General features: G+C 44.7%; 1 pseudogene; it reads left to right on the top strand.

Annotated features, from left to right (window-relative positions):
- The first annotated feature begins 657 nt into the window (after positions 1-657).
- Positions 658-9107, top strand: LOC101125661 (ribosomal protein eL22-like; annotated as a pseudogene).
- Positions 9108-9756: the final 649 nt, after the last annotated feature.

Below are 9756 nucleotides of genomic sequence, written 5' to 3'. Positions count from 1 at the left end.
GGCAGGAGAATGGCGTGAACCCGGGAGGTGGAGCTTGCAGTGAGCCAAGGTCACACCACTGCACTCCAGCCTGGGCGACAGAGCGAGACTCTGTCTCAAAAAAAAAAAAAAAAAAAAAAATTAAAAATTTAAAAAAAGTTAAAGTGGCCGGGCACAGTGGCTCATGCCTGTAATCCCAGCACTTTGGGAGGCCGAGATGGGCAGATCACGAGGTCAGGAGATCGAGACCATCCTGGCTAACACGGTGAAACCCCGTCTCTACTAAAAATAGAAAAAATTAGCTGGGCGTGGTGGCGGGTGTCTGTAGTCCCAGCTACTCAGGAGGCTAAGGCAGGAGAATGGTGTGAACCCGGGAGGCAGAGCTTGCAGTGAGCAGAGATCATGCCACTGAGCTCCAGCCTGGGCGACAGACCAAGACTCCATCTCAAAAAAAAAAAAAAAAAAAAAAAAATTAAAGCTTACTATTGGCCTGAATGGGAGTTAAGAGAAAAGGAAGAAGAAAGTAAACTACTAGATCTGGGGTCTGGGTTACTGAATGGTGGTGTTATCATTTGAGATGGGAAAGTCTAGGGGATAATCAAACTTGGGTAAATATCTACAGTTCAGGACTCAAGGCTTCCCATCATGTCTATTGGTGCAAGGCTGATTTTAGAGTAAATGGAGAAAATCAAAATGACTCAGAACACCTATAGCTTTGCCAGCTTTGACAAGGACTCTCTGGACAAAAAGAGGGAACACTCACGTTCTAAAGAATTTTCTTCCCAGGATTTCACAGTCTCTCCTCCAACTCTTCTCCACTCCTTTAGCTCTGGATCTGACAAGCAAACTCCTGCCACCAGAACAGTGGTGAGGATATCCTTGCATTCCTCTCTCTGCCAGAAAGTGGAAAATTCCCGTGTCTTCTTAGGTCAGAGAGTGTTGCAATTAGGGAATATGCTTTTCCTAGGATAAGAAGGAAAGGAAACAAAAGTACCAACCAGAGAAAACAAAGTGGAAGGAAAACGAAGAGTGTTTTCCGAGCTGCCAGGGTTCTGACCCAAACAACACAATGTTGAAAGAGCTGCAATGCTGGAGCTGCAGGGTGCAGGCAGGGGTGTCCAGGGCAAGGCAGGAGAGGGCGTCGGGGATCCTATATTATATGGTAGGCATGGTAGGTTCTGCAGAGGATTCCGGCACTCAAGCTTATAGTCATTGAACAACTTTGAATAACACAGTGTGGTCTGCATTTCAGAAGGATCCTTATGGTAGGATTGTGGGGGGTGAGGAGAAGAGGTGAAGATTGGAGTTGGGAGATGCAGTTAGGAGGCTGTGACCATAGTCTGGACAAGAGAAGGCAAGGACTTGAACTAAGGCCCTGGAGGCAAGAAGGAATGAAAGAAAGACTTGGTACCAAGAATGATTTGGGAGGTCAATCTGGAGATTTCCCAGTTTAGGGAACTGGGCAGATTCTGATGGGGAGGGGGATGGGCTAGTCAAGGACAACATCCAAGCTGAAGGGACCCTTGGAACTGTAACATCAACAACTGAGATAATACAGGACAAGAAGGAGGTTTACAGGAGCTTGAATAGGATTTGTTGACTCCTATGATCTGGTGAGAGCCTAAATCCTGTTTCTGCAAAAGTCGTCATTGTTCTGGTCAATCGATGCCCCACCCAGGCACTGAGTCACTGGTTCCATGCATTTGTTCATATGCTAATTTGTTCATAAAGTTCTGGGAAATTACTTTCTATTTCTTATCTCCTTGCTATTTCTTCCTGGTCACCAAATACTCAGCCTTGCATGTAGAAGGTACTGTATCCAAATTACCTTTTGAATTTAGTGGCTTTTATACAGTGTGAACCATAATGCTAGGAAAAGGACACAGGAAGCCAGGCATGGTGGCTCACGCCTGTAATCCCAGCACTTTGGGAAGTGGAGGCCAACAGATTGCTTGAGCTCAGGAGCTAGAGACCAGCTTGGGCAACATGGCCAGACCCCATGTCTACAAAAAATACAAAAATTAGCCAGGTGTAGTGGCACATGCCTTTGGTCCCAACTACCCAAGAGGCTGAGGTTAGAGGATCGCTTGAGCCCGGGGGTTGAGGCTGCAGTAAACTGTGACTGCGCCACTGCACTCCAGCCTGGGTGACAGAGCGATACCTTGTCTCAAAAAGAAAAAAAAAAGACAAAGGAACACTAAAGCCCACCCCATTTAGATGAGAGGAGAAAAAGAATGTTTTCCTTTGAGTTCTTTGGTTAGCAACTCTGTCCCCATTATGTGCACATAAGTTATTTCAAATGGCAAAGAGCACAATGATGCTTGAGATATCATTGCTGAGAGCCAGGAGGGTCCCTGTTCTTTCCTTATCTGAGTATGACAGTAGCTTGAGTAAATCAGTGACCTCTCCTACTCAGTTTCTTTTTCTTTTTTTTTTTTTTTTTTTGGAGACAGAGTCTTGCTCCATCACCAGGCTGGAGTACAGTAGTGCCATCTGGGCTCACTGCAACTTCTGCCTCCCAGGTTCAAGAGATTCTCATGCCTCAGCCTCTTGAGTAGCTGGGATTACAGGTGTACACCGCCATGCCAGGCTAATTTATTTTTAAATTTTAGTAGAGACAGGGTTTCACCATGTTGGCCAGGCTGATCCTGAACTCCTGGCTTCAAGTGATCTGCCCACCTCAGCCTCCCAAAGTGCTGGGACCACAGGTATGAGCCAGTATGCCCGACCTTCTACTCAGTTTCTGTGTGCAAATGGTGATAGAATGCTGCCCTTTCTTTCCGTGGCTGCGAAGAGCATCAGATAAGCTCATATATTCAGATATGCTTTGGAAGGAGTAAAATGGCATTGGAAATATCGGGCCATGTAAAATGGAATAGCAAAACTAAACTGAAAGGAAATGACCTGTATACTTCTATTGGTCCATCTGGATTTTGGAAGTGTCAGGGTAATTGAAATATTTATTTTTCATTCAACCTTCAGGTAAAATGTAGACCCAGCTGGTGTTTATCCTCTAGGTGGTGTGTGTGATTGCACGTGTGACACAAGGATGAGCTATTTGTCACACAGCTTTAGAATGAAACTTGAAAAGGTCACAGAGAGGGCTGTGAATTTTAAGCCTTGCTCCAAGAGGGAGTGCTAAGCAGCACCTATCAGAAAAGCTCTTCCTTTGTCCTCCAGGTGGGGTGAAGAGGGAACTCTTGAATCTCCAATGCCACTTTCTCAGGTTCTATTGGTGGCTTTAGTGAAAGCAAACAGGACTCAGACAGGCAGATAAGATAACCACTATCTGAAGTGTGAGCCTGCAGTTTTAAATTGCCTTTTATTTGGAAATACCTTCAATCTCATTTGGATGCTAAGGGAAAAACTTAAATCTATCACACACAGCCCTAGACAACTTGTTTATTAAATGTGCAGAATAAAGATTTGATGCGAACTTCTATGGCAATAAACTAGGTTCATGGGTGGGTATTAGGTTAAACCAAATGAATCGCTGACATTCAAGGGATTTTTGGCTGCAACAGTTACACAGGCCAGAACTGCCTAATCTAATCCAGGTTCTGTCACTGGCAAATGCGAATCACCTACAGGAATCTTTGACAGAATTTATATTAGTCATTCCTTACTTTTTGTGTGTGTGATAGTCTGGTGTGTCTCTAATTATCTCAAAATGTATTGAAGTATATCTTAAATCAAGTTTACTTTCATGTATCTTTACAAATAAAAATATGTCATTGCACTCTTATTTAGTACAATACGTGTTAGAGAATGAACACAAAGCTTGGAAATCATCACGATCATGCCTGAATTTGACCAGAATAGAGACAGGCATTAAATCTGAATTATCAATATTTTGTGTGTGTGTGTGTGTGTGTGTGTGTGTGTGTGTGTGGTGCTACTGGTGTCTGTAGCAACATAACTCAACCACAAATACATGAATCTTGTAGTTGGATAAATCATTTTGGTTCAGCCAACCTTTATTTTCTCAAGTGAACAAAATGCAGCTTCCCTCAATAATATCAGGTTTTTCACAGGGCTGCCATATGATATTATTTGATAATAAATATTTTCTATAATGCATGCTTGTTTTAGAATGTTATTTTTATGGAAGAGCCTCAGAAAGTTAAATCTTTTAATTCCACAACGAAGGCTAGTCTGTCAAAATACTGTTTTTTGTGATAATAAATGCAAAACCTACTATGCCATTTCTTACCAGCAGCCAAGATTTTTTTTTTTTTTTTAATGTTTGAGAATTTCAGCAGTTGATGCAAAGTGGACATTATGAGCCACGGATCTATGTTACAGGAGCCAATTTTAGACATTTTAATTTGAGTGGAATTTAAGTTCAGCTCCTCCCTTATCTCTTTGAAGTTGCTGGGGCCCTGTTGCATTTTAAATCTACTCAAAAGTGCCCACAGGAGCAAGACTCACCAGTCGCAGCCACTGATGGAGTTCATGGCCACCCCTCTCCCTGCTCCTGTCCCTATGCCTTTGTTCATGCAGTTCCCTCTAGAAGAAACACACCTCTGGTCGTTCTTCTCTCTCTCTCTTTTTTTTTGAGACGGAGTCTCACTCTGTCGCCCAGTCTGGAGTGCAGTGAAACGATCTCGGCTCACTGCAACTTCCATCTCCCAGGTTCAAGCGATTCTTGTGCCTCAGCCTCCCAAGTAGCTGGGACTACAGGCATGCGACACCACACCCGGCTAATTTTTATATATTTAGTAGAGACGGGGTTTCTGCATGTTGGCCAGGCTGGTCTCGAACTCCTTGCCTCAAGTGATTCGCCTGCCTCGGCCTCCCAAAGTGCTGGCAATACAGATGTGAGCCACCGCGCCCAGCCCGTTCTTCCTACTTTTTTTTTTTTTTTTTTTAATGAGACACAGTCTCTCTCTGTCGCCAGGCTGGAATGCTGTGGCTCGATCTCTGCTCACTGCAACCTCTGACTCCCTGGTTCAAGCGATTCTCCTGCCTCAGCTTCCCAAGTAGCTGGTATTACAGGCATGCGCTAGCATGTCCAGCTAATTTTTGTATTTTTAATAGAGACGGGGTTTCACCATGTTAGCCAGGATGGTCTCGAACTCCTGACCTCGTGATCCGCCCACCTCGGCCTCCCAAAGTGCTGGGATAACAGGCGTGAGCCACCGCGCCTGGCCCGGTTCTTCTTACTCTTAAAGACAGCTCAGACAGCAGCCCAAGAAGCCCCCCGCCCCGCCCCCCAAATCTCTTAGTTTGGGTAAAGCGCCCCGACTCCGTGTGGTCATGGCTTTATATTTGTCCCTCTTCCTGTTCAAATAACTTGTGCGCCTATATAGGGCCTGGCCCGCGGTGGAATTGACGCGGCTGCAGCTGGAATCGCATCACTCCCTCCTCCCCTCCCCCAGCACTGACATACGAGCCCCAGTGTCCTGAGGATGACTCCAAACAGCGTCGGACCTTCAAGTGGAACCTCAGGCTTGTTAAGGAGTGGCCTGGAACTGCACCAGATTTTAGGGGTGCCTGGGGAGGCTTAGAGATGGGAGACGCCCTGACTTGGTTCCTTTCCAGAACATTTGGGAACACTTGGCTTGGTTTCAGTCACCAAATGCGGACTCGCCCAGGGTGGACTTAGTTCTGAGGTGGCCTCTTGCTCCCTCTAGTGGTTTAGAAATCACTGCAGGCGGGTCAAAGACGGGTCTGGTTTTTCTCCGAGGAGGAATCCGCATTAACCATTTAGACATCTACTGCCCAGTGAAGTCAATTCATGACTACGTTTTTGAGCAATCCAATAATTAACCAAATGCACACACAATAAGGACTTTGGACCGTCTTGTGGATCCTTGGAGGACCTTGGGTTCATTTTATAATGCAAACCTAACAGGCTGTAAGTACCCAAGGGATAATTGAAAATATGCTTTAATCAAAGGCAATCACCCTGTCATTGTCAGCCTGTGAAACATTAGCTCGTGGAGCGGGATGAGAGCACGCAGTTCTCTTATCGCTCCAAGATAACTCCACCAGGATGACAGAAAAGCATCAGATTTGGAGATGTCACCAGTCTGGAGTCTCAGTTACATTCAAATTTCATGATAGCCTATCCTTGGGGAACTGAATTGTCTCTTTTGAACAAAGACAATTTCTTAGTTGAGTGAGTTCAGTCATTTTTTGATTCAATATCAGATCATTACAGTTCCTTTGGGACATAAAAACTATCGTTTCCAGAGACAGAGGAGTGTACTTTGCTATGTTTGTACGTGCCCTACACACAAACTTCTTATGCAACATACATTTTCTGAATGACTTAAAAATAATAGCTGAATATGGCATCTTTCTTCAGAATTGCACGAAGCTTTAAATATCACCTACTGTGGGGTGCAGCGGCGCATGCCTGTAATCCCAGCACTGGTAAGGCTGTAATGGGAGAATTAGGCTTGATTTTCGGAGTTTGAAACCAGCCTGGGCAACACAGGGAGACACTGTTTCAATTATAAATAAATAAATATCACCTCCTCAGAGAAGATTTCCTGAGGCACCAGACCAGCTTGGGCTTCCCACAGTGACGATGGCCTCCCACAGCACTGGGTGACCACAGAGCACTAGTCACGCCTGCCATTTAATGAGGGCCTGGTTTGTTTTCCGTCTGTCTCCTCTGTCCAAAGCTGAGCTCCATGGTTGGTTGTTTGTCCATGACAGCATGCTAGAGTCTAGCGCAGTGCCTGGTATAAGAGGTGCTGAATAAATATTTGTCAACTGATACAATCTAGGGGGGTAAATGCTGAGGAGACAGACAGCAGAGGAGAGCTGGTGCTGGTTTTTTTTTTTTTTTTTTTTTTTTTTGAGACAGGGTCTCACTCTGTCACCCAGGCTGAAGTGCAGTGGTGCCATCTAGGCTCATTGCAACCTCCACTTCCCAGGCTCAAGCGATTCTCCTGCCTCAGGCTCCCAAATAGCTGGGATTGCAGGGGGTCACCACCACACCTGGCTAATTTTTGTATTTTTAGTAGAGACGGAGTTTCACCATGTTGGTCAGGCTGGTCTTGAACTCCTGACCTCAGGTAATCCACTCGCCTCAGCCTCCCAAAGTGCTAGGATTACAGGCGTGAGCTACCATGCCTGGCCTGATTCTTATCTTAGGGCTGTGAGGGAACCCTTCATTCAAATTATGAGCAGAAAAAAATACCTGATTAAAGACTCAGGAATAGTGAGGTGAAGGGCTGAGATTAGCACCCAGGTGGCCAGTGCACATCTGTAACCACAGTGCAGCGAAGAGGAGAGAAGCCCAGAATTCTCCCACTCAGATTCCAAGTCAAGCAGGAATCACCATCTCCTGGCTCGTGGAGCTGCATTTCTTTGTCAACGGCCTGATGGAAACTGGCCTAAGCTCTGGGGGATGGTTTACCAGCAGGACTGTCCTATTATCTTAATATGTGTGGGATGTTTACCTTAACAAAGGCATTTTTTTTTTTTAAACAGGCTGGAGTGCAGTGACATGATCTCAGCTCACTGCAACCTCAGCCTCCCAGACTCAAGAGATCCTCCTGCCTCAGCCTCCTGAGTAGCAGAGATGGCAGGTACATGCCACCACACCTAGCTAATTTCTCTACTTGTAGGTGAAATGGGGTTTCACCATGTTGGCCAGGGTGGTCTCGAACTCCTGACCTCAAGTGATCCACCCTCCTTGGCCTCCTAAAGTACTGGGATTACAGGTGTGAGCCACCATGCCTGGCCTCTAAAGGCATATTTTTAAAGCACTGAAAATTAAACAATAACAAAATACCTGGAAGCTCTGGAGGCAACAAAGACAGAAGGCCAAAAGTGTGCAGACTGTAAGAATAGAATACAGAGTAAGGGTAAGACTATAAAGAGGAATGAAAATATGAAGCCAGGAGAAAAGATACGGAAAAGAGAACGAATGTGTTCCTTCTTGTGTGTCCTTCAGCTTTCCTTCTGTATCACTGACTATCCAAAGAAAAATTTAGTTAAACAGGCAGCAAGTATGAATTGAATGCTGGGAAAGACACACATACATTTAAAATCCCACAGGAAAATTATAAATGTGAGTAGGTCAGCAGAGAGGCCCCCAGCCTTGGTAGGCCTCCTGGGATGTTATGTAGCTGGGTGTGTGTTTTCAGCCCTGCTATACCCCAGATTTCATTTTTGAGTGAGGGTGATTGTATTTGGAATTAGAATGAGTAAACCATTTTTGACTTTATTAGTTAGGATTGTTAAGGTTGGCTGTAAGTAATAGAAAAAAAATCAAAATAAGTGGCTTAACAAGAGAGAGAGAAGGTAGAATTTTAGGCCAGGCACTGGCCTAAATTTGTGGCTCACACCTGTAATCCAAGCACTTTGGGAGGCCAATGCAGGAGCCCAGGAGGTCGAGGCTGCAGTGAACCATGATTTCACCAAGGCACTCCAGCCTGGGCAACAGAGTGAAACCCGGTCTCAAAAAAAAAGAGGCCGGGTGCAGTAGCTCACGCCTGTAATCCCAGCACTTTGGAAGGCCGAGGTGGGTGGATCACCTGAGGTTGGGTGTTCGAGACCAGCCTGACCAACGTGGAGAAATCCCTTCTCTACTAAAAATACAAAAAAAAATTAGCTGGGCATGGTGGTGCATGCCTGTAGTCCCAGCTACTCGGGAGGCTGAGGCAGGAGAATTGCTTGAACCTGGGAGGCAGAGGTTGCAGTGAGCCGAGATTGCACCATTGCACTCCAGCTTGGGTGACAAGAGCAAAACTCCATCTCAAAAAAAAAAAAAAAAAAAAAAAGAGACAATTTTCTCTCTGCTGGCATGGCCGACTCACGAGGGCATCTCAGAAAGACAAGAAGCCCAAGAGGTCAACCTGAAAGTTTAATTTGGACCTTACTAATCCAGCAGAAGATGGAATTTTTGATTCTGGAAATTTTGAACAATTTCTACGGGAGAAGGCTGGATATCTCGGGAATGTTGTTCACATTGAATGCTTCAAGAATAAAATCACAGTTCTTTCTGAGAAACAGTTCTCTAAAAGGTATTTGAAATATCTTACCAAGAAATACCTTAAGAAGAGCAGTCTTCATGATTGGCTTGGAGTGGTTGCATCTGACAGGAGACTTACGAACTTTGTTACTTCCAGATTAGTCAAGAAGATGAAGCAGAGTCGGAGGGCTAGGCAAAGGCTTCCCTTATAGGGATTTGCTGATTAATAAAATAAATGAAGTATACGTGAGAAATACCAAGAAATTGACTTTTAGTTTATCAGTGAATAAAAAAAATGCACCCTTAAAAAAAAGAGAGACAATTTTATTTCTGCTACATTTTCAAGAAGGCAGGAGGTAGCTTATCAAGGTTTGTTTGGGGCTTAAGGGTGAGGAATCTTCTACTTGATAGTACCACAGTGTTCAATTTCCCTTTTCAAGGTGGCCTCATAGTCTAAATTGGCTGCCGAGGCCCCACTCACACACCTACTTTCTACTCAGCAAGAAGACCAGACTGAGAAGGATGCATCCTTTTTTTAAAGACGCTTTTTAGCAGTTGCACCCACAACTCATGCTTACGTCTTGTTGGCCAGAACTTTTCTTCATGACACATCGACCTGCAAAAAATTTGGTGAAAGGAAGACTTTTGTTCCAGGGGGAAAAAAAACAAACTAAAATTAAAAATCAAGGACTCTATTACTGAGAAGGAAAGGAGAATGATTACTGGAGGCCAATATGCAATATGCAATCTTCTTCACTGGAATTGAACATATATTTTTTTGTTCCTGAAAATGAGTCCTGCTTCAGTCTCTCCAGGGCATGGTGAGGGGTGGGAGTGGTAGC

This window comes from Gorilla gorilla, chromosome 3 (assembly GCF_029281585.2).
Source record: "Gorilla gorilla gorilla isolate KB3781 chromosome 3, NHGRI_mGorGor1-v2.1_pri, whole genome shotgun sequence".
Lineage (NCBI taxonomy): Eukaryota > Metazoa > Chordata > Mammalia > Primates > Hominidae > Gorilla > Gorilla gorilla.
This window is presented reverse-complemented; position numbering and strand designations above follow the sequence as displayed.